The sequence below is a fragment of the Barbus barbus genome (genome assembly GCF_936440315.1).
Source record: "Barbus barbus genome assembly, chromosome: 35".
NCBI classification, from domain to species: domain Eukaryota; kingdom Metazoa; phylum Chordata; class Actinopteri; order Cypriniformes; family Cyprinidae; genus Barbus; species Barbus barbus.
The window spans coordinates 14164296-14191057 of record NC_136763.1 but is presented as its reverse complement, the minus strand read 5'-3'; the positions used below and the strand labels follow the sequence as shown (position 1 = coordinate 14191057).

At 38.2% G+C, this 26762-nt stretch overlaps 1 protein-coding gene across 1 annotated transcript in view; it reads left to right on the top strand.

Moving 5' to 3' along the window:
* Positions 1–5021: 5021 nt before the first annotated feature.
* LOC306855391 (forkhead box protein P4-like) overlaps positions 5022–26762 on the top strand; it is a 137119-nt gene continuing 115378 nt past the window's right edge. The window contains exon 1 of the mRNA XM_079394087.1: positions 5022–5587. The gene's annotated coding sequence lies outside the window, so the exon portion shown is untranslated. The remainder of the gene's footprint in view (positions 5588–26762) is intronic.

Sequence of the window (26762 nt, the reverse complement as noted above, 5' to 3'; positions counted from 1 at the left end):
TCACATGACACGGGCCGTTAGGATCGGTTACCGCACCCCGAAGACAGCTCGGCCATGTGGTTTATGTGAGGATGGATACAGTGTTGACAAAAAGACGAGTGTGAGGGGAAAGACCTGGGAGAGAGAGAGAGAGACAGAACACGGCAGCAGAGGAGTAAACAATACCGCACTGCTTTATTTAACACCCTCTAACCAAAGCCAGCTGGGCCTGTAAACACGTTTATGACGATTTAATGAAAACATGCTGGTGTGTCTATGATCTTCCTCACCAATCAAACGGTGTAATTTGTATCGCATACACTGCCACTGTCTTGTGGCATAAACAGTGGCTTGCAGCTGTCACCATAGTGTCTTATTCGGAGGTACAGTTTCTATGCTGCTAAACAGCTCTTTCGACTTTTTCCTCCCATTTTTCCACGAAATATCAAGGGCAGTTGGTTCTGTTTCAATTTCTTTTGCCATTAAGGACCTTGGGGTATGTTTGTAAACAGTAATAATTACTTATTTTATATTTTTTTATTATATTACTCCCATGTGGCAGTTAAATGATTTTTATGCTTAATAACACACAAATACAGTTTCACATAAATGCAGACACACTAACACTAAACTTTCTGCTCTACATCCTGAGGTAACAGCCTGTGTCATCTGTAACTGAGTTGGAGTGTGTGTGTGCATGTTTATGTGGTTTATGAGGACACATTTGTATAATGACATGGGTATGACAGAGGTATTACAATATGAAGGTGGTTTATGAGGACACTGCCTATGTCCCCGTAATTCAAAAGGCTTAAAAAACATACTAAATGGTCTTTTTTTGAAAATCTAAAAATGCACAAAGTCTCCTGTGAGGGCTAAATTTAGGTGTAGGGTTGACCTTGAATTTATCTTAATCTCACTAGTGGAGATTATAACACAAAACCTACATAAATAATCCCAAACTCATCTTCTAATTTACTTCTGGTTGTTATTTTAATCCTCTGATTGATTATTTTTAATATAAGAGCAGACACTGAAAACTTCAGGTTCAATACATAAACCCAATTAAAAGCACTTGTGGCATAATGTTGATACCACAAAAAAAAATAAAAATTCTACTTCTCTCCTTTTAAAAAAAAAGAAAAAAAAAGCGCCTCATCGTAATCGCCTCATCGTAATCTTCATTTTTAGCGACAGTTATTTTTGTGTCAATCAGCATTATACCACAAACACTGTCAATTGAGCAGAACTTGCATTGAACCCAGAATATTCCATTAAAGTGGTTTGTTTACCGGCTACATAGATTGCTAAAGTTCAATGCTGACTACTTTTTATCAGTTTTAACACACCTCGTAAGCATCAACAAGTTCTCTAGTGTGACTAAACCCATTTTTTGTTTTTAAGTCATTTTCGGAATACTGACATATTTCTCTTTAATTATGTGGGGGAAAATGTTGTAGAACAGCCAATTTGTGTAGCCAATTATGTTTAATTTAATTACCTGTCGACTTTGATAATTATTACCCCTGATTAACCACAAAGCCTGCTCTTAAATGTTAATCGAAAGTGCTAGATGAAAATGCTGAAGAGTTTTTATTTTTTCATTCATAAAAGAGAATGTTATTAGATTACAGTGACTAAGATACTCACCTTTGTCTTCGACTGTAATATGTCTGAAGGGCTGCATGGCTCTTGTTCGCTTGCAGTGTCCTTGCTTTAGTCCAGCAAGTCCAAGGTTTTTTTTCCCTAAGGACATTATGCCAGCACAAACAAGTAAACAAACAAATGCAGATAGCATCACCAAATATTCCACTGCCTGGCAGGGGTGAGAAACAGAGTCTGAAAATAACAAACAGATGAACGAGTAAACAAACAACATACAGTAAATAGATGTGTTGTTTTCCGTGTCCCCAGGCTCTGGTGGTGTTCCTGCAGCAGAGAAGAGAGGGAATTGAGTCCACTGTACACAATATGTTTCTTTTTATACAGTTTATTTAGTAAAAATGACCGAAATATAAACCAAATCCAATGTAATTGTCTCTATGTGTGTCTGAGTATGCATGGGTGGTTCTCAGGGAGCATAACAGTGTATAACCCTGATACTTTTGGACTTGATCCTCAGCTTTGATGTCAGCTTTGGGACTGATGAGTTAACAAACATTCAGATCTTTAGCCGAGTGAGAATTCACTCTCCTTGTAGTCATATGATGGCATGTCACAACAATACTAATCAAAATGGCTTACCGAGTCTGTGTGAACGGAAGCACAATTAATGGACATATTTTTTCCCATTAAAAATGTGCAAGTTCATTAGTTCATCGTTTATGTATTTAATGTAGAAATAAGACACATTATAGATCTCAATGCATCCATGCTATTGATTATTACATGAACCAAACTACATGTACACTGTAAAAAAAAGTATTTTTCAAAGATATAAATAAAGGAAAAATTATTGGAGTATACTTAACAAAAAAATACTGTTCCCGTCTTTATACTGTACTGGAAAATGAAACTTTTAAATGTAATGTTATTTGCAAATTTTTTATTTAAAATTATTTTGAAGTAACTTTTTTTTTCAGTGTATGGTCCTACAATGCTTAATGAAAGGTCAAGGGAAATTTGATAAAAATGATCATCGGTGGGAATCTATTTCTTATATATCCAGTTGTAATCTTGTTTGCAGGTGTGTGTGCTTGTGAGCTGAACTGTATATAGGTTAGTTGGAGAGCCAGTCATCCTATGGGTTTTTCGTAATCCTTTCATAAGTGCCTCATTAGCCTGTGATGGCCAAACCACAAGTGTTTAATCTTAACCCCGTGACGGCGAACAGACCGAATCTCCTTTTGTCCATCTTACCATTGGCTCAAGGTATCTGTTTTGGACCACCAGACTTTGTCATGCTTGACCATGTGCAAGATGCAAAACAAGTTTTGTAATTCTGTGTTTGTGTGTGTGTTTAATCTTGTTAACCTGATGGGGAACTTTACAAACATGCACACACACAAGAGAGTTTAGCATGTTCTTTTGTTCCTCAAAATATTCAGTGTAGTTCTAAAGTGTATGATTTTTTTTTTTCCAGACTGATGTGATTAAACACACAGCAGTAGTGGACAAATAACTGTTTTATTAAATCTGAAGATATAAGATACAGTCTGAAAGTTTTGTCAGTTTTTTTTTTGGCCAGGACTCTGAGGTCCATATGGCAGGACATAGAAGTGAAGTCAGCATTGTTTTATGAGCCTGCTGCTTTCATTTTAGGCCAGCATGGCCACATTTTGGATTATTGATTTTTCTAATGAATATGTCTTGACTAATGGGGGTCGTATCCTATTGTCCAGTGGAGATGTGAATGATTGCCTTTTTGATGGTTGAAGTAAAAGAGGATTTTTGCTGAGAGAAAGTTAGCACTGACCATAAAATAAATCATATTTGATAAGATGACAGATTACCGATAAAGCATCACCTTGACTATCCATTAAAAGTTGGAGAGACATTCAAAAATCAACAACTTGGTCAAATCGTACATGGCCATGAGCGTTGTTTTCAATAATAACATTAATACAATTACACACCTATTATTTATACTTATATATATATATATATATATATTTGTGTGTGTGTGTGTGTGTGTGAAGAGTTCATTTGCAAAAATATATAACTCCGTTTTTAACAATTTTCAGAAATCATGTTTTGTCATTGTGCATTCCAATTAATCTCAATCAAACTGCAGTCGGGTTATTTTGTCTAAGTTAAAAAAACAAAACAAAAAAAAACAGCTAACTAACACAATAAATCACAATAAAAACAGTTATCTGTTTTTGCAAATAAACTTATATATATATATATATATATATATATGTATATGTGTGTGTTTGTGTGACCCTGGACCACTAAACCAGTCTTAAGTCACTGGGGCATATTTGTAGCAATAGCCAACAATTTTATGGGTCAAAATTTTCAATTTTTCTTTTATGCCAAAAATCATTAGGATATTAGGTAAAAAAAAAGATGTTTTGTAAATTTCCTACCATAAATATATCAAAACTTAATAATTGATTACAAATATGCATTGCTAAGGACTTCATTTGGACAACTTTAAAGGAGATTTTCTCAATATTTAGATTTTTTCGTACCCTCAGATTCCAGATTTTCAAATAGTTGCATCTCAGCCAAATATTGTCCTATCCTTCCAAACCATACATCAATGGAAAGCTTTATTTATTCAGCTTGATGTATACATTTCAATTTCAGAAGACAATTATGACTGGTTTTGTGGTCCAGGGTCACACACAAACACACATGTTGGTTTTTGTGGTTTATGGGGACTATAGGCGTAATGGTTTTTATACTGAACAAACTGTGTGTGCTATTGCCCTACTCCAACCCTACACCTAAACTTAGCCCTCACAGGAGACTTTGTGCATTTTTAGATTTTCAAAAAAACACCATTTAGTATGTTTTTAAAGCCTTTTGAATTACGGGGACATAGGCAGTGTCCTCATAAACCACCTTCATATTGTAATACCTCTGTCATACCCATGTCATTATACAAATTTATGTACTCATAAACCACATAAACATGCACACACACTGTAAATGTGCTTATATAATAGTAATATAGCAATATATCTGTATATTATGTAAGTATAAATATATGACTTGTACTATATAATGTTATCTCTCTATATATCTATCTATAACATTTTAAAGATTTTACACTTTTTAAAGAATAATTAGGCTACTATTATAATAATAAGATGAAGAAGAATATTTAGAACTAAATCTAATTTTCTAACAATTATTGGCAACAAATCAAAGTATGATTGAATGATGGCAAGCAGCAAGAACAAACTTGTTATTTGCTGAGGAATAGATGAGGAACAGGTAACGGTTCCCGTGGTGAGTCTATCCTTTGACTAACAGCTGTTGCTCGTCGGTAACCACAATGGCCAAACTAAACCCGCGATGCGCGTGCAGGTGAAGAGATCAGCGTCTGCAGCGCGCGGGGTTTTGTGTTGTGCTTCAAGCAGCAGCAGCGCAGAAGATGTGTGCGCTCCCGTTCTAGACGCTTTACGGTAGACCAAACTGTCCCCTAACACATCGCCAACACAAGACACAAGCGGAGTAATTCAACACTGATTTCTCTGCGAATGAGCGAGGAACAGACGAGATGCCAAAAACTCCAGCGAGAAGCATTATTGGGACTTTAGGAAAACTCACCGCGTGACTAACTGAAAGAAACCGAGAAGACCTGAAGCGACGAGGAGGCGTAAAGAGCGGCGTGCTTGTTCTTCATGAACTTTGAGGAGCGCTGGAACCATGCAGCCTTTGAGCTAGTGCACGATTATTGTTTCCACTTATCACCCTACTGAGTGACCAGTCTGAAAGAGGAAGCCAGTCAAAAAGGAAAGGAAGACAAATAAAGACAGTTGTCGTTGAAAGTAATGGTCTGAAGACATCACTCGTAGAACAGGATTTTTTTTTCCTTTTGCGTCGCTCTGCTGAAGGTTTCTGGAATCACTGGGACATTCACGAGAGCTGGAGGGACACATCCACATGGTCCAACCGTAGAGTGAAAGTAGAGTTCTTCACAATATCCTAACAGGTTCAAATCCACTTTTTACTTCTTCTTTTTCTTTCTTTCTTCTTCCTGTTTGGTCCTCGCGATATTAAGCGTTTATAATATTAAAATGTATCCCAGATTTGAATGCAAGGATGCGTTATCACACACACACACACTTATTCAGATCAATAGAAGGAAATATTAGAGTCAGTGTATTTTTTTAGACATTTGCAAATGGGATACTAAAGCTCTCAGTGTCGCAATAGATTTGACGACGTAACTTTTTTTTACTTCACACATTTAAACCGGAGATGAAAGCGTGTTCTGTACGAGAGCATAATAGCCTAATTGAATATGAATTACAGATCTGCGCATTTCTGATAAAATCCATAATTAATAACGTGGATATGTTTTAGATAAAAATTAACCCCGATCGTGAAAAAAACAAGTTTAGGGAACATGTGCAACTGAGTTTGAAAATCACCTGCTTTGAAATCTGATCAAAACGAAAAAAAAACAAACAAACAAAAAACTTTTTGACAGATCAGATAAAGTAATTTGGAATACATCTATGTTAGTGTGCATTTATTTATTTTATTTTATGTATTGTATATATATATATATGTTCCTCCCAAAGACCAGCGCTGCTTCCACAGAAATGTAGAAGTCAGATATTGCTTGGCCTTGGCAACAAAACTCTCCTTATGAACAATTTAAGTTAACAAACAACACCGAAGCATAACTAAAAAGTTAAATTAGCCTACGGTTATTTTATGCAAGTTGGCTTCATTTTTTTCTTATCCGTCATGCTGATTGTTTTTAACAGGCCTTCAGCAAATACTGCTATGATTTTAGGCAAATAGCCCATAACTTCTGACTGGTAAGTTTTAATTTATATAAGATTGTGTTAAGACATAATAATTTATTATAACGGAAGTGAAGATAAATAAAGCGAATGTAGGCTATTGAAGTTTATTTATAGTGTTTAGTGTCGATTGTACAGATGTGTTACTGAGACAATTAAATAATAAAAATGTTACGAATTAAATAAAATATATATAAAAATAAGATTAACACTGAATTAGCCTGTTTATAATAATTTATTCAAATGCATCAATTACAGCGAGATTATTAAGGTTCGTATGGATGCAAAATAAGAGTTAAAACAGATGAAAAAGTATTACATTTGCACTTCAAAAACATCATATTTTTATTTTTTTATTATCATCATTTTAACTGGTCAGTTTTCACCTCGCCTACGAATTAAGAGACAGATTCGTGACTAACTTAAGTGATGCAAAACTTAATGTTTTTATTTTAGGCTAGTGATTCATTTTTACACAGATGCATGAACAAGATGAACTTTTTCCTTAGTTTTTTTAAACCGTACAGTTAATTGATTGTTATTCTTTTCGTGATCAAATCAGCGCTGTTAGTTTCACCCTCAAACACTCGCAACAGCAAAACTAACACAAAACAAACCAGCACCAATTTCAAGATGTCAGTCCGGAGCATTAAAAGTGATTCTGCAGAGGGAACTACAGCTCAGGAGTTGAACCAAGTACACTATAATTTCGCTCTCTTTCTGTACTTGCTTTTTAAGAATACATCTTTACATAAGTCACAGAAAAATACATATTTACATCATCATCTTCCTCATAATCTGGCAGTGTGTGTAAATCTCACGTTATTAAGAACTGATTGATGGAGCTTTGGACACAATTAATTTAAATCTAAAAGAAAGTATAGGTGAGTCTTTGCTTAATTCACTGTTGACATTTACTGCGCAATGCAACTGTACCTATATTAAATCACATGATGAACGTTTTATTGAACCATGAGGGAGAATGCTAAATTATTTGCTTTGCAGTAAAATGTTTCTGACATTTTCAATTAGTTTAATCTTTTAATTATGTAATCTTATTATTATTATTATTATTATTATTTTACTAACAGCATTTAAACTTGCATAAAAGGGCTTTGGTATGCTTTCATAAAATAATATATATATATTTTTTTATAAACACATCTGTGTGTCAAGACAAATTATTTTTTTGTGGAACTAAAACACTTTTTTTTTTGTCTCAGAGCTGTACTTGTTTGTTTTTACAATGTCCGTTCTTTGCTATATTGCCTCTTATAATAAACAGATTCCCTGCTAATTGAAATGTGTAAATGTAGATGAACATAAGCATAAAGTGATGAATACAATTTCCATTTGATCTGCTTGTGCGATAGATGAGTGGAGTGATTGAATGATGGTATGTGCTTAGATTAAATGTGATAATTCATGAAGTTGATAAAGAATACAGCATTTTGTTCAGAAGGGGCATGAAAATGGCAGTAAAGTGGGTAATTTAGTTACTTGCATGGCCGTCAAGCAGCTGCAAGCGGCAACAGCTACACCTCAGCTGATAGTTTTAGCACTCCATTTCTAACGGCGGACACCAGATTACTTTAGAGTTCTGGTTATAATTGATATATCACTTGTTTTGTGATAAGTGATTGTTTTATGCTGTTCTTCATGTTTATACAGACTACTAACCTCATTTTCGGAGGTCTTTTAAATATGTTATTTTGATGAATGTGTGGATTGCATTATAGGGTGGTATTCAGCCCACTGTGGATATTTTTCTGGGTAGAGAAGGTCTGGAATGTGTTTGTTTTGGACGTTGATGTTGAGACTATCTTGATGCCAGGTGTACATTTAGGCATGTTGCTTTTTGATGCATATTTTAGGAACATTCGGTGATTGAAACTTTATTTAAACAACCAGTTTTCTGCTAATGCAAATATATGTCGATGTGTGCTGTGCAAAAAGCATTTAGTGTGTGTGTGTGTGCTCTCTTTTCAAATTCAGATGAGCCTCAGTCAAGTGATTTAGAGGTATATTTAAGTTTTTCAATATCACGGGTGGTTTTAACACAAAGCACTCTGGTTCTCGTGAAGCACTGTCCCTTAGACCCTCACATGGCATTTCCACCATTAAACTCTTTTACGGTTCCAAAAATAATGTTAGTTTTCACACAAGTGCATTTTTAACCAAAGCATTTTGAAGAGCAATACATATCCATCTCTAACTAATTAGGAATATTTTTTTGTCAACCGTACTTTTGGCCACCTCTGCTCTCCAAAACGTGTTTGTGTGAAATATGTTGTGTCTATGTTCTCCCTTTCATATTTCAGCTGACCTTACGTGAAAGGTCAGGCTGGAATTTTTACGCTTGTTTGCGTCTTTGAATGTACCAGCTCCGGCACTGACCAGCGGCAACCACCACCAGCCGTAGATTAAACATGTGGTTTTAATTGAAGATGATTTTTGGTGGAACGAGGCTGAACATTTTTTAGTGGATGTGAATAATAAATTATGCACGTTTTTAGACAGTGAGGGCTGCTTTTATTGCTAGTCGGAGAGTGGTGTCATTTTCTCCTCAGACTCTGAGCCTTGAAAGGGGGAAAAAAGGAAAAAATTTACACTAAAGCAATTTCAGCCAACTTCTGCATCTGTAAATTAAAACCCAAAAAGAGACCAGAGTGACGGATGTTTTACAGATGACAATGTTGATCTGATTAGTTGATATCGAAAAGATCTGGCATTAACAGTTTCAACTTTGAGAGAGACCAGATTGCAGTACGGAAGTGCCGTCTCTACGATCTTTCAGCCTAAGATGCTGCTAGACGTTGTTTTATTTATGGTGTATTTATTCCCAATGTGAATTTAAGTCTCTACTTGAACCCTTAAGCACAGTTTCTCTTTACCGTGACCTCAGTGGCACATTTTTTTTTGCAGTTTTTTGGTTTTCGCACACAAGGTTTCCTGTATGGGGAGGCTTCACGCCGAGTTTCAGGAGAGTGCCAGGCTGTTAAGAGGTGATGACTGTCTTAAAGAATGACCCTAGCGTTTGCTTAGAGAGAGGAAGGGCCCATTTCCGATGAGCTGGGGAAATGTGGTAGAGGGAAAAGCAGGGTGTTCACTGGACGGAAATGACAGTACTTGAGTCTGAGTCGTTGATCATTATTTCTCTATATCCATTAGCCGAGCACCTCAGGAGAGATTATTGGCAGTTCGGGGCCGCAGACGCGGGTGGAAAGTGAACCATTTGCAACTAGCCTTTTTTGACCGAAATGATTCAAGTACCTGTTTGTTTGATGAAGAACATTGTGTATTGATTGTTGAGGCCAAGATAGTGTCTAAGGGAGGATGCAACCTGAAGTCATAAACTTGCTCCCTGTAGCCACCGAAGCTGCTTCTGCTAACTTTGTGTTCCAGCTGACAGCTGTATTTGTGTTATGGATTTTCTCTCAGTCCGCCGTCTCCCCCCTCGAGCCTTCACCCCCTCCGCGAAGGTCTTTATAACGCCATTCGCTGTATATTTAAAAAACCCCAGCGTAACGCTGACAAGCCATCATGTCCATCAGAGAACGGCGGAGAGCAGGCGCATCAGTAAAGCTCTTTGGGAGAGATGGGAGCAAACTTTCGGCACTGTCACAAAAGACGTGATGTTATGTCAGAGTGACAGCTGCGGCTTGTTTGAATGCGTCTTAGTAAAGTTTTCCAGAGAAGCCCAGTTCTATCGCTGATAAAATTCCGCTCGTGACGCCAAACGCTAAGCTCTCAAAACAGCGATGGTGATTACTGAAAACTTCTGCCTAAACAGAAGAGGAGAAAACCTCTGATCTTTTATTCTCTCCGCATTGCCTGGCTTTGTTGGGCGGCAATGGCAGGAGGAATTCTTGTCAGTGTTGCCGGCCGCAGTAAACCTTAGTCCGGGTTTAAAACTCTAATCCACCCCCAGCCGCCGAAGGTGTGAGCGGTTCGTTCCTGAGGGAGTTTCTGGCTCTGCACTGTACGCTTGGATAAATCCCCCTCTCCACTGTGTGACCATATAAGTAATAACCATATAAATGCATCTAATTTTCATTCGCTAATCCGTAAAGTAGCAGCGGAATGGAGAAGTGTTGGTTTCTTTTATGGTATTAGTAATGGGTAACAAGGGGATGCCTACTTAAGTTATTTGCATTTGAAATGGACGAACGTGATACATCTTCTGACAGAATTATCTTTTAACCATGTGTAAAACAAAATCAGATTCATCCTTCTGTTTTTGATTGACGCATTCTGCCCCTTTTTCTTCTGCCCCTCTTGCAATTCCTACACAACTTTCTTACACACTTTGCATTCTCCTTCCAAAGAAATCACATTTTCAAAATGTATATCATGTTATAAATATCCAAATCCATACATTTCTTTGTGTTGTGTAAGGGCTTGTCTTTTTTTCCTCTCCTCTGACGCTTTTGTGGTGAAGTGTCTTGTCTTGGTGGGGGGTGAAGAGTGCGAGAAGCGCAGCGCAACACACTCGCGCTGCAGAAAAAAGCACGTTATCTAGCGCTAACCATCACACGCCAAATAATGCAAGGGCTTTTACACATGGACACAGACTCAAAGACACAGAAAAAAAAAAATATTTAGGTAGGTTTTGTTGAAATATATAGAAAAACATAAAAAAAGAGAAACTATAAATATTTTTTTATTATTATTTTCACTAATTTAGTAGTTTATATTCTAAACGGGTGTACTGAAGTGAATTTTGTTACTCTTTTTTTTTCTTCTCTAAAACCAGCATTTGTTAAAATAGCTCAGAAGGAGGAGCAAATATATATTTTCAGAAAAATGAAGAAGAAAAAAAAAGATTGATTTCTGCTCTTAGTTTTAAAATGTGTGATGAGCGCTGCTAACCGTTGGTTAGAGTTGCGTTTTGCTCTCGGCTGTGGTCTTTGAGCATTGTTGACCAGGGGACATCTGCCACTATATTATCCCCAGCTGTTATCTGAATAATTGTATAGTAACCCCCCTCCACACACACAGACAGCCCCTCACTCTCTATTCATCGGAGCGCTAAAGGGAGAAGTCAGGGAGAGTATTTTCCTACAGAGGGTCGTGGAGTGAAGGAGGGGTGGGTGGGTTAGGGGAGCCGGTCAGACTTCATACCGGTTGAGCTTTTCTTGCCGGTAGGTTGGGGGCACGATGGGGCTCTGTACCGGTATGATGTCTGCCCTCGCGGTCACTGCCAGTCGGCTGACATCTGTAATGGGATTCTACATCCGTACCCCCTTTTCCCTGGGAAATAACCCAGCCGCTAAACCTAGGATTACCACTCCAGTCCAGGACTTTTCCACAGGAGTGGATAAGTTTTGTGCTTTGTTTTCTCTCTGTCACACACTTTTTATTTCATTCCCACAGTTTTTTTTTTTACTGGCTTTTTAAAACTCTGGTTTGTATGAATAAACAAAGTGCTTTGGAATTTTTTTTTTTTAATATTATAAAATTTACTTTTCATTCACATTTAATTTTAAGCGGACTAAATAATTATTGCATGTACTGTTTAAGGCTTTTTAAATATTTACTTTGACTATGTTATTGCAGCATAAAAGAACTAAATTTAAATTAAAATTTGTTGTTTTATAGTAGTTTATTTTACATGTATATAAATGTGTGTAAGTGTGAAAAGAAAAATGCAAACGTTACAAATCCATCCTCACTTTTTTTGTAACATTTTTAAAATGTCAGATTTAGAAAAAGCTGATGTGTGTGTCTTTTTCAGCATAGCTTTAATATACTTTGTACTTTATAGCAGAGCTTCAATGGGTGCTGACACCCGTGACTGTCTATATAGTGCTACATTTGAACTAAAATAGCTGTAGCTAAATAAATAAGTCATGAGCGATTTTTGAGCTGTTTTCCATTGATGTCCTCTTTGCAGCTATTTGATAGGCTTTATCCAGGCTTTCACACTCGCGCCCACCCACATACCAAAAAGGCAAACTCCAGCCCTGATCTGTTTTCAACTCTGATCACCGAATGACACCAGGGCGACTTGAAGTGGTGTGACCTCTCGAACTCTTTCTTTCTTACCTCTCTCTTATTCCATATTCGTTATGGGGCAGTCGTGGCCTAATGGATAGAAAGTTGAACTTGTAACTTGAAGGTCGTGGGTTCGAGTCTCAGGTCCGGCAGGGATTGTAGGTGGGGGGGGAGTGAATAACCAACACTCTTCCCACCCTCAATACCACGACTGAGGTGAGACCCTTGAGCAAGTCACCGAACCCCCAACTGCTCCCTGGGCGCCGCAGCATTGGCTGCCCACTGCTCCGGGTGTATGTTCACTACTGTGTGTACACTTGGATGGTTAAATGCAGAGCACAAATTCTGAGTATGGGCCACCATACTTGGCCACACACCACTTCCCTTTTTCCCCTTTCCCTTTTAAATCTGTGTGTCCGAAGACATTTGTGCACAGACATCATACCTTTTCAAATTAATTAGTCTCCTGGCATCCTTGAACTCGCGTTGAAAGGGGACTGAATGCTTTAATTAAAAAAGGAATGATGGCCAAATTCATGTTCCTCCGCACACATGCGCTTTTTTTATGAGGAGGAATTGCATTGCTTTGATATTGGGATGACATGGCATTCTATGGTAATTTTTCACTTTCAATTTGAATTACCTTTCCTGACATGACCCATGCCCGGATTTTATTAAAGGAGTCTACATGATAAAAGTTGCAGATAACTCTAGAGAGAAAGGTGTTGTGATTGTATGCTTAATTTTGAAACTAGCATACCTAATCTTTACTTCATTTCTTTTCAATCAAGCGATCGTTTTTATCAGATAAAATGGTGAACAGATGAAAGGCTGAAGCCTCAGATGTAAACCTATTCCTTGCATTAAAACCTGATTAAATTTATTTAAAGAGTTTGCACACAGCATTTTATCACATTAAGATGTTTCTATGCCTGGATTTTTTGAATAGGTCGTGAGGAAGGACTTTTTCTTGTGTGATCTTTTGTTAAGTGTTTGGTTGCCATAATAGCTGTGCGGTTCATAGAGAAAAAAAAGAAGAAAATAATAAATTTCCTGCAGGTAGAAGAACAATTAGAGAAAAAAGTTTTATGAAATCTGCAGATAAGAAAAAACAGGGCATTATGACCACTGTCCACTGTCCTCCTCTATCACATCAACTGTCACATCTTTTTTTATTTCGTTTTGTATTTCCCCCAGATTTATTTTGAAATTTTTACAATCTGTTTGTAATGGATAAAACACAAATGCAGAATTTATTCAAGGCATAAATTTATGATTTGCTTTAAAGGTATGAGCAAAAAAAGTAACATGTAAATCTAAAAAAGTTAACACTCTCTAAAACTTGCTGATAGATAGATAGATAGATAGATAGATAGATAGATAGATAGATAGATAGATAGATAGATAGATAGATAGATAGATAGATTTTTTTTTTTTTTACATCTACAGCCAGTTTTGGAGTTGAAGGGAAGGAGGAAACGTTTACAGCGATGAGTTAGGCCGAAGTCGACATCTCTGACGAGTCAGGTCTTTTATGAGGCTTTATGCTGGGTGTTTGTAAAAAGCTGGCCAGAAAGAAGTTTCCAGCACATCTCCTGGGTGCTATTAGGCTGAGACGTCTGTGAGTGCAAACCTCCACCGTCCCTCCCGGTAACGCTCCGCGGTTTAGAGCAATCACTTTCCGCACACCAGCTTGCCATGGCTAATTTCAAAAACACAGCCATGGCTTGTCCCTCACACTCCCCTGCAAAACAAAAAGCCTAAACCCTGCAGGCAACATGTTTGATAATTTGGATTTTGTTTCACTTTGGATTCTGATTTGAAAACTGGTTCAAACCTGTTCATAAGTGGCCCAATCAAGTACCATTTTTTTTTTCCTGAAATGTTTTGACAATAGACTATTGTAATTTTTTTGTAATAAAAATGTGAAGTGTTCAGCCCGTCCGGTTACTTTACTTTTCTCTCCTTCTTGTCCAAAAGGTTAATTTTATTTGAAACAGATAATGCTTTTCTGAAAATTTGACAGGTCTGATTTGGAAGGAGAATATGAGTGAAAAAACAAAAAACAAAACATGAGGTGGCTGCATTAGGAACCAAAGCGGTGCTTGATTGACTGGCAGTAAGCCGAACCCCTCAGTGGAGTAATCAGCATCCCCCAATCAATCAATAAACACCTAATCAGACTAATTGACCCACTCCCTGCAGGAAGCAAAACTCGTGGTCTCACTCACACCTTGAGGGAGACGATGTGGATGAAGAGTAGCCTGGCTGCCGTCCATTAAGTTCTCTTGTCTTTTCGATAAACGTTCAATAGTTTTTTTTAGTTCTCAAATGGGGTTTATTATCCACTGCTGTGGTCAGTAAGACTCATAGGTTTGCGTGTGGTCAGTCAAGCCCTGGAAACTCTGTACTTCATGTTATGGAAACCCCCCAAAATAAATGCTGAATGTGAGGAATTTGATAAATGCTCCGATTAGTTGGCCACCCTATTTTACAGATAAAGAATGAGCGTAATGCAATAGGAAGAGGGGGAAATGAAAGAAAATATATGTGGCTATTCCAGTAAAAAATAGAATTAGTGTCTCATCACCTGTTTTATCTTGGTATATTAATGTGTCGTCCTCAGCAGCTCATCCCAAGGTTGTCTGGCGAAATCGTTTTAGCGCCGTGTGTGTTGGCTGACTTTCAGAGCGACGCGCCTCTCCAGCCGAAGCCTCCTTCTCACCCGTCTCTGACATGCACTGTCTTATCTTCTTGACAACTTTGTCCACAGAGACGTTCCAAAGATATTGATATTACAATGTATTTTATTGTAATGAAATATGTGTTAAGCTTTACTTTGTCAAATATGACTTATCGCCCCCTTAGATCCTCTGTCTGAGGAATCTGGGATGCCGTACTGTTAGAGTTGCTCTGAAAAAACTAAAAGGCTGCTTTTTGCTTGTCTGAAAAGCACATTTGTATCTTTGGCTTCTCCTCTTTCTTTAATTTGGCTAAAGGTTCACCTCCAGCCGAGACAGCAGTTCAGAAACACCTCAAATATATACACACACACACACACACACACACACTGCTGGATTATATGAGGAAATAATTCCATACAGCCATCCATCCTGCAAAAGTATTATTCTCTCGTCCGGTCCCCCAACACACACACACACACACACACACACACACACACACACACTCTCTCTCTCTCTCTCTTTCTCTTTTCCTTATATTCCTGCCTGGTAATGAGAATGTGTTAATGAGAGTGAGAGATCTTTCGGGTATAGCGTAATTTATCAGAAAGGCATAGTTTAAAAAAGGGAAAAAAAAGAATGAGAGAAGCGACAGCCCTTCAAAGAAATTCTATTCTTCTTATTTCTGAATGTTTGATGAGACATTGAAAAGTTTTCTAACGTCATGCGGCCCGAACAGTACAGAACAGTGCGCTGTCTAATCACGCTTCACAGAAAAATGACTTCCAACCAGATTTAATTAACTGATAAGAGGGGCTTCAAATTAATTTTTCAAGGATGTTAGATTTTGATTAAGAAACTCTTAAAAGAAATAGACGAATAATCAATTTTTTAATCAACTTACTCAAATGGTAACTGGTTAATATGGTAATTCTGACAATTAGGCCAAATGTTGTAGAGCAGCATTTTCAATGCATCCCTGTAAAGAAATTATAATATCTTTACATCTAATTATCACGGTTATTTAATTTTTTGTGTGGCTACCTCTCAATTTCACTATTCAATTTCTTTTCTCTTCTACACCTCTTCCATTAGGTCTGTATTCAAATGAGAAGTTGGAGATAGTATTAAAATGAGACTTTGAGAGCGTTGAATGGAATCTTTCGGAAATCCATATTGGACGGATATTGGGTTGAAGTGTGCGTGGGGGTGCCGAAAAGGGAAGTGTTAAATTTAATCGTAGTCATTTACATTTAAAGAAAAAACGACTTGAGATTTCTTAAGCCTTTCGTCGCCTCTGTAGATTACATGAATTAACGGCGTGAACGTATTCATTCTGAATGGACGCCTGCGACTGCGTTAGAAGTTTGAAAGTTTTTCAGTGCGGTGAAACTGATGAGATCTTCACTTTTGATTGTGCTTGAGAAAAAGTGAAAAGCTTACATAGCGTTATTCAGTAATTCATTTTTTTAAATCAGGTAATTTATATATCTACCCCTTAATCAGCTCTCTGCTAAAAGGCACTTTCTGAGATTTATACAAACTTCATATAAATTTTAGGAAATAATAGACTTTTATCATGTCACCGTACACTACCGTTCAAAAGTTGGGGTTGTTTAAAAATATTTGTTTAAAATAAATTCCTTTTTTACTTTTTATTAATTAAAGAATCTTGTAAAAAAAAAATCACAGTTTGCACAAAAATATTCAGCAGCACAGCTGTTTTATACATTGATACCTTTAAGAAATGTTTCATAAGCGCCAAATCTGAAGGATGATGTGACATTAAGATTAATGGTTTCTTAAAATTCAGCTTTGCCATAACAAGAATAAATTCCTTTTTTTTAATAGAAAGTAATTTAAATAAATATTTCACAATATTACAGTTTTTATGTATTTTTGATTAAATAAATGCAGCCTTGTGGAACATTAGAGACTTCCTTCTAAAAAAAAAAAAATCCTTTGGAGGCTGCTTAGTCATTTTTTGTGATTTGACAATTTAACTTTAGCACAGTTGTATTATAGTTTTTTGCATTTTTTTAAAAATGTCAACTACTATCAAAGACGTATTTGTTTCATTCACCAAGCGTTACCCACGTGCCGCCAAATAAGAAAATATTCACAAAACATTCGAGTGCTGCCTTTAACGACACGAGACTGGCTTCCTTTCCCTTTGAACTCGCTCGCACAAGTGGCTAAGTAGCTTCTTGAACGGGGCCCGGCTAGCAAAAACTCAATATTGAACGTACATATTCAATTAGCAAAACTCATTAGCAAAACTTGGCGTTTGTTGTTGTTTTTTTTTCTCTTTCTCTCTGGCACAGAATTAATGGTTTTGATATGCTAATTAGCGAGTAATTTAATTTCAAAAGGCCTCAATTAACATCGGCGTTGTGGACACGATGAAGTTAAGCAGCGTAATCTAATTTGCATTAGTAACGAGCAGGGAGTAATTAGGGGACTAATTAGACACTTCAGACAGCACTTGTGTTTACTTTCTTAATGAAGTGGAGGGCTTTTTTTCCGTGGGAGCCAGAGTGTGCCAAGCATCAGAGGGGTGGCGGGAGCGGGTGGGGGCGGAGATTTGGCACTAGGAGACGAGTGGCATATGGCGTACTGATCAGCTCCAATTACAAACCCTGCTACCTGTCACGTTAGTGGGCTGGCGACGCATGTCGTCAGCCGTGGCCGCTCTCGAGTACCAGTATGTGTCGGGATAGGCGCACGAGACATCATGGGCCGAATGGAACCTTCTGGTGGAATTTCACCGCTCTGTGCCCTGGCTCTGCATATTGTCTGATGAGGTCATAACACAGGGACATGTCAGAGCCATTATGGGCCTCCGCGCGCCTGGCCGGATTGATTTAAAAATTTGTACCAGGGAAGAACCTTCTGCAGAAAATACCAGATGGCCCTTCGTTCATTGAAGACGGAAAGTTGCTTTTTTTTCTCGTCTTGAAAGAGATCCAGGCTTGGGGACAGTAGCAGATGGAGAGGTATCGGGGGCACAGACTGTTGATGCACGCTGTGACCTGGGCTGTAGTTTGTCTTGCTCTCAATAGTCTCATGTAGACACTTTATCACATGAGTGACAGGATGGAAATGAAATGAAAAGGAGAGAACACGGCAGAGGAGGTCTCTCCGTCTCCCCTCGCTCTCCATTTATCTGTCTTTCACTCACTTCCTCTCTCTCTGTTTAGCTTGCTGTCTGGTCATCTGTTTTCCCTACATCTCTTTTGGGGTATAAGCAGACTCTCTGATAAAAGGATATTTGGCCATGGGCTTGGTACACAAGCCAGTGTTATTTTCTCAGCCGTTGCGTCAATAAGAAACCCAGCTTCTCCAGGAGTATCCAGGCAGCTCGCAAACATTCCACCAGCTTTTCCAGGCTTTGTCCGGCAGGCGAGTATAAATTATAGCTTTGCTTTTGTTGAGCATTAGTTTTCTTAAAGTGACCACACACTGAGGACTTCTTCATGCTTGGCACCAGATGATTTTTTTTCTCTTTTTGTAATGTCTGACCAGGCCAGAACATTAAAGTTTTTTTTTTTTTTTTTACATTTTCACTGGCCCCACCATAAAGAATAATCTTTGTTAATAGTAATAATAATGATAATTTTCATTTTATGACTTTACAAAAATATTTTTTACATTATTTTTAATTTTTTTTAAAGAAGGTCTATTGACCGAAATATTGTTAATTAATTAGTAGTTTTTGTGACTATGCAAGAGTGAGTAGTGCAAGAGTGAGTAGTGTGTTAGCATGTATATATTATCCTTTTTTTGTTGATTAAATTTTTTTTCTCTTTAAAAAAAAAATTCTTTACTAAGAACTACTTTTTGTTTCCAAAAGTAATGTTTTTTGGTCTTTACAAAAATCATTTGCAATTTTTTGACAGATAGATCGTGAAAGCGCAACTGCAGTGTAGAATGTAGAATCAAAACTAAGTGTTTAAGGTTTCAAAGCATAAGTGGATGTAGAAGATTAATAGTGATATTTAATGCATAGTCTGGTCAACTGGCCTGAAACTCCCTCACACTGGCCCCAGGCCAGCAGGTCATCCTTATTGTTGAGCCATGCTGACTGATGCAAGTGGCACCAAGGTCAAAAGGGAGGCCGTAGTAGATAAACAGTAGGAAGGCCTGGAGTCATCATCTGAAGTGCTCATTTATTTGAATTTGTGCTGGATCCCATTAAAATGTTGAGAAATGATGGTAAACAGTGTGGCTGTGAGTGTATTCACAGAAGTCTAATTGAGCGCTCGAGTCTGTGTACTGTTAAAATGGGGGCCCCCTCAGGATGCCGGGGCCAAGCTCGATTTACGTACGAAACAGTAACTGCGAGCAAAGCAGCCTGAAAATTTCCGAGTCTGCAAGCCGTCTGTGTCCTTAGTGGCGGACGGCATCAGGTTTCGGGTGGATTTGTTTTTGGATACAGTAGAGCTGTGAAGTTGGCCTGCCCATCAGGAAGGGTGGAGCTGTAGGTGAAAAAGAGGGCAACTTTGATTGACAGCTTTAAAGTGGGTGGGATTAAAGTGTTAGTTGTGAGGATTTACTGTGTGCATATGTGCAAATTATTTTAATATTGCAACTAAATCACCCCATCCACCCCAAACGCTGCTTTTAATTGCAAAATTATATTCCAGATTCACTCAACCTTTATATGGTTCCTGGAAGGGGACCAGGTTTTGATTTTTGCATTATGCTTTTGAAGTTGAGGTGAAATCTGAACCCTTCCTTGTTTTAACAAGGCGACTGAATCATTGGCTGCTGGTTCAGCAATGGACCACGTAGAGCTTAGTAACTCTGTTTTTCGCCCAACTTTCTCGCTTTACGACCATCCGCCCCGTTGATGTGTCTAAACGCGTTGCTCTATTACTTCTGACAGGCATGAGGAGTTAATTAATGCCGCTGGCGGTGCGAGATCTCCTCGGCCGGGACGGGACTATTTCTCAGATCCCATCCGCTGTGTTGACTACACACTGAAAACAATGACAGGGCACTGTAACTACAGCTCCCATGAGCTCAAATGACTCAATATTGCCAGGATTACACACTTTCTTTTAATATTTATATGATTGGAAGCTACTTTTTTATGTTCCCTAATAATAGCTCGGTTGTAATGGATGTTAGACCTTTTTTTCTCCAGGTGGGGCTCATCCCTATCAGGACTCCGAAACAGAAGGCCACTGGCAAATTACCCTCGCAGAGGGGATCAAACCGGTTGTCCCAGACACTGAGATCACAAACAATGGAGGAACGGGAGGGGAAGATAAGGGGGGGGACAAATACGCAGCTGCTTCAGCCACCCCAAATAGCATTGTTATTGGAGTTAGAGCGGCAGAAAAGAGGGGAAAAAAACAATAGTGAAAAGAAAGGGTTATGTTTGTCAAGTCCACAAAACCACAGCAGCTGTAGCGGCAGAAACCCTTTTACTCGAAGCCGTCCTGTCAGTCAAACACAAACTTAAACATGCTTTAATAACATGTCCTAGCACCAACTTGTGGTTGAATTTAGCGTCCAGACCCGTCCTCTCCCATCCAGAATGCCTTAGCCATCGTGCTAACCTCAGCAGAGAGAAATGAGATATAGGGTCAGGAAGTCTGCTACACGATAAAAAGTGATAAGTTGACTTAACTTAAAAAAATTGAGGGAACCTGTTGCCTTAACATTTTTTAAGTAAATAATAATTAAAAAAATAAGTTAAGTGAACCTGACAATTCACTTAACTTAATTTTTTAAATTATTATTTACTTGATAATTTTAAGGCAACGGGTTTCCTCAATTTCTTTTAAGTCAACTTAATACTTTTTACAGTGTAGTCTTTTGCAGGAATAAAGGGCGTCGTAAATGGGGTCTGACTCGAGGTTGGCAAGAGCAATCCGATTCATGTAAATGACATCCAGGGCCGTGAAGAAAAGGAGAAAGAGGGAGGGATTTCGTGTTCTGTACTCTTTGAATGGCTAGCTGTGTTTAATAGAAATGCAAAAACGTACAGCTTGAGGTTAAAGATTTCTTCATGCATGAGAGCCGTAAAGGAAAGCATGCAAGACGTGATGAATTAATGCTCTTGCTGGAATTATATGGTTTTTCTGAAACTTACCGCACTCTGTAATTCACACGCTCTCTGAATGAGCCACACACATCACACACGCTCGTTTTTATGTAATGCTCTGATTTACTCACCTTTGGGTTGCCCTTTCCCGGTGATGGGTTTACAACCACAACCAATGCCCGGAGCACAAAGAAAATGAATATTCATTAGCACCTGAGCATGAGCCTTAAGTGGCAACATTTGTATTGATTATTATGTGTAATTCATGTGCCTTTTATTTTACCCAGCCCAGTTAAGGACCACACCGGTTAAGCGAACAAGGCCCTCTGATTGAGCCGTATCGCGTGTGGTGGTGGTTTTGATATAGCGTCTGCCTCTGCCTCTGCCAGGTTCTGCAGGAGTGTCAGGTGAGGGGAAAAGGTGGGAATGATAGTGGCACTGCATCTCCCCCGTCTCGCTTTGCCTGAGATTTGTAGATTTAGTACCGTGCATTAACCCCGGCACGGTTTATGGAGTCGCCTCACATGTCCGAGAACGTTTCATGAGAGGAATATTAATCTTGGGTGCTGTCGTACAAAGCCCTGCCAAGCCGAACTTTCTCTCTTTTTCTCTCGCTCCAGCCATCTTAAGACGGAACTGAAATTGCCTACCCGAGGTAAATAAATTACTTTCATCGATTGGTGTAGTTAGAAACTGACTTTATCACAGTTTCACTTGACAAGAGTCGGATCCTGGCCTGATAAAGCGCTTCAGTATTAGGGCTTGTAAAATCAGCGCTCTGTTTCTCGATGGCTATCGCACTATATTAAAATGGAGGAAAATGCAAAAGCGATGGCCTCCGCTATCTAAGGTGTCCAACTTCACACAGTCTGAGATATGCAAATAAGCGTCTGGCTTTCACTGGCTGCTCTGTTGAATATTTTTTGGGGAAGGATTGACAGGGCTGTGAATTTCGCAGTGAACCTGTGACATTATAATTTAGGTGTTTTGCTTGGCATGTTAAATCTTTCAGTGACACTGTTAATCATTTATGATTGACAGCTCGACAACCTCAGGAAATTTCAAATGAGAATTTAGGAACAAAATGTTATTCGCTGTTTTTAATTAATATTACTATTGCACATGCTTAGCTGGAAAGGATTCTGAACACATTTAATGGTATAAAAAAAGTCATTTTTTTGGACTTTTTATTTTGCAATACACTGCACTCTTGTGATTTGGCCATATGATTTAATTAACAATATAAGGTTATTTAACATTATAGGTTTCACTGAAATAGATTTTTCTCCTTTTCACCCTGAAATTAGCACTCAAAAAAGTGAATGCCATTTGTCTCACAAGGCCATGAAACCTTGGCGTTGGCACCACACAGAACACCCTACAGCAACCCCATAGCACTTTGAATACCTTAGCAATGCTATATCAACCACCCCAAACTGTTTGCCCATGGAAAACCTGCCACATCAATACATGGGGTTTGTATTGAGGTGGCAAGTTTGGCATGGACAAACAGCACTCATGAAAATGTAAAAATGTAATTAGGCACTCGGACTTAAATCCAAAGTGGTTAAAGGTTCACCCCAATGCAGTTTTTGCAAGTGCATGACATAAAACAGATGAACAGTGCAGTCCATTACACATACTGTTTTAATAGAGCCACTGCTGTCGGAACTCTGTGCCAAGTGTCCGAGAGAGAGAAGGAAAAACACTGTGAAGAAAAGACATACCTGTGACTAAATTAATGGTGCACAATCTCTTTCCACACATAATTCAGTTCCTCCATTGTCCGTCTTCCCATGTAACAAACAAAATCCTTTTTTTCCATTCTCGTATTTAGCTAGGCTAAGTTTCATTTACAATTCGTAATAAACGTCTTATCTAATGGCAGGGGGTATTGCATCAGCGCCGCTAACCTCAGTCTTAAGGTTAAATTCAAAGCCGTCTCTGATGTTCACAGTTTGCGGAACAATAAATCCAGTACACACGCTCCCTTTTTTCAGGTTATCCTTTTTCTTTTTTTCTTTTTTTTTTTTGCTGCCTCTTTGTCCTTATGCAAGACCTGACAGGAAAACTGTGACAGAGGCCTGAGTGCACTATCTATTAATTAGCTCCCCTTTGAGGAGTCTCTCTCCACACACACGCGCACACACACACACACACACAACGACCACAGCTGTCAGCTTCATTCTCTAATGTCCAACGTCTCTTTCTGTTGCTCCTCCACAACAGCAAAAATATACATTTACGCAGGACAAAACCAGGCCTGTGTTTTTATTTACACTTATTTGGCCCCATCCAGGCATTGATGTGCTGTCAAACTACAAATAGTGTTTCATTATAAAAAAAGATGCAGGTGATTCAGGAATTAATTAGAAAAGCAGCATCTTGAACTCCCAGGGATTTTCAGTTTGTTCATCAGTTATTTTAACAGTTAATTGCTGTGTGGGAGGGTGTTAATTGGAATTCCTTTAGATGATGTGAACTTTGCTTCCCCTTTCTTCCTTTTAAAGCAAACCGTAATATTTAATTGACTTCTGCCTATTGAGAGAGCGAAAGAAGTTTGCAGATTCTGAATTATTTTGAGGACCAAGAACATTTAGGTTCAGCTTGTGCACGCACAGAATGGCATGTAAATGATTTGTAATAGAAAATAATGATTAAAGCTTAATGTCTCTTATAGTAGGCCTGCTGTATCACCGCTGACATATGATATCCTGCAGGAATACGTTCAGCTATGCGCTGAATGACCGTATGGCGGCTTGTACATGAAACAAGGTCAGCGGAGACCAAGCATGAAGCTGGCGTATCCGTCACACAGAAGTCCCTCAAGACATTTCTGATGTGAAATGTAGCGTTCTGCTGCGTGTCTTCTCCTCCTCTGTTGTGCAGACATGTGCAGCGGCCAGCTGCAGGCATTCCAATGCAGCGGTCGCAGGATCTTTATAAGTGTTCCAACTTGTTGGCAAAGCTTAAAAATGACACTGTTCCTGGAAGACTGTCTGAAGACGCAGTAAAGGAGAAAAATGAGACGTGAGAATTTGATACTCTGTGATGGATGATACGTAATGTGTAATGCGCAAGCTCGCACTGTAAGGGAAGTTGTGTGATTTGGACCGTCTCTTTTCTCTGATTGGCTTGAGGGCGCTAATTTCCCCAAAGAGTACTTAAGCATGTTTCAAGTTGTGAAGATTTAGATATTGCTTTGCTGAAAAAAGCCATGCATTTTCTGTAAAGGTGTAATCTACACGCATGTATAAAACACATTATAGAATTTAAAATGAAGAATAATCACAATTTGTTATTTTATTATTTACTTTACTTTTTTATTTGTTCATATGTATTTATAATTATTAGTAAAGTTCAAAGTAAACAAAAAAAGGAAAAATTAATTTTTATAGATAGGATTAAAATAAGTAATGACCAATTTCATGTCAATTCTTTTTTAGGTGATATAATACTGTATATAATTTAGCATTATCATTAATATTAATGCTGGATTATGTTTTATTTGACTTCAAAAGAAACTAAAAAAACATTAAATTTGTCATAATTTATTTATTTATTATGTGCCTATTAACATTATGTAATTTTAAATATATTTTATTTAATAATATGTCTTAATATAATGCTAACTGATAAAATATAATGTTGACTTAATGAACTAAAAAGTCATGAGATTGAGTTATTTTGATATATTTATGTGTTGATTTATTTTTTTATTGACTTAAATCATATTAATTATAATTATAAATGATACCCAGTGTGTAATATTATTTTAAAAAGGAAATGTCTGGCATAGTGTTGATACTCAAACCTTATTGACGGAGCTGTGGCGGCACATAAGACAAAAATGATTTGGAAACACAGTGTGTTTGCTAGACTGATGGTTACCATGACACTGAGATGATAACAGTGGTCTGCCAGCTGGTACCATGTTGTTGTATGTGTGTTTGTGTGAGTGTAAACAGAATCACTACTGTGTATCTCAGTGAGCGTGTATTATTGTTTGTCTGCCCGTGTGAGAATGTGTGTGTGTGCGCACTCTTCTGTGACTGTCTACTGTGAGAAAGTGACATTTTGTAATCCACTTGGATCCCCAGAGGATATTGACTTCTTTTCACTCCCTGCCTAAATGCTGCTTGTTACCTTTCAAAGGAACAGGAGGAAGGAGGAATAGAAAAGAAAAGCTGCAGAGCGGCTCCTTGTAGCCGTGTGCCCATCGCTGTTCTACAGCCAGCTACGCTGTTCTACTTTAACCAGGGGCTGCAGATCATCCTTTTGAATCCAGATTCCTGCTCTACACAGACTTCATATTTGGTTTCACACTCTTGGCAGATGAGATATTGTTCCAGGTTGGGTGAGAGTGTGTGAGCAGGTTTGGTTCTTATATGCTCTGAGTCTGCTGAGCATAAGCTTTCATCAAAATTCCCACAATGCTGATGGATGTCAATGTGTGGAGGAACAACTTCACACAGCTGATGGTAACCGTAGGGCACTGCATTTTTTTAAGCCCTTCACTTTTCAGTTTTGTATTCCATTCAAATTTTTTTCTTTTAAAAGAACACACACACTGGTGAATGAGCTCAGAGAGGTGAAGCCCGTAAGGTGGAAGTGGAACTGACGCACACCCACACAAACACAAACACACACACACACACACACACACACACACACACACTATCCCTCCTGGCAGGCACTTCCAGTAACAATTGAGCTTAAAAGGAAGGGTCCTGGCAGGCAGGTATCGGGGCAGCCAGGAGGCAGACTCGCACATGGCTGAAGTGTGGCTGTGAATGGCTGCAAATGGCTGTTAAAAGTTTATAGAGGTGCCAGCCGGCCGTGGACCGAGTTCCTCTTGCATGGCGAGTCACGACCCTTAAGATTAAGTAGTGGAAAAACTGCTTTGATTTGGGAGCATGAGCTTGTGTGAACTGTAAGTTGACCCTCAAACCGAGTGGGCTGTCCTATTTTAGCACTTTCTGACCTCTTGTTCCAAGTTAAGTGGTTTGATCAGGTACATACAAGCATTGCGCTGCCTCAAGAACTTCCTATTTGGGTTGTGCATATACAGTTGCGTGGATTCAAATTGGCAAATGCTGGTATTACACACACACTTCTGCTCATTACATATGCATGCCTCAATGTCTATTATTGATGGGCTTGCAGATCTTCAGGGAGTTTTTCTTGTGTAAAAACTCATGCTTTACTAAAGGCGCGTCTTATTTTCAGGCTTTTCTTGCATGTGGTGTTCATGTCAACATTCTTTATGTAAAATGCAAAGATATAATAACTGTGATGTTCTTTGAAAATGCGTACAAGACAAACAAAGCTTGTGCTTAATTAGGATTAATTGATGAATAAATAAACATACAGAGCAAATAGTTTTAGATGTATATATATTTTTAAAATACTTACAGCAGTTTTACAACTCCAGTTTTCTGATGCATGGACATGGATTTAACATTAGAGTTAAGAAAATTAATAATAATAATGGTGATAATAATAATAATAATATACTGAATATTTAGGTGTAATATTGTTATTAATAAAATAATATCTTAATTCTTATTTTGAAAAATCTATAGGCAACATACAATTTCTTAACATAAAAAAATCAGA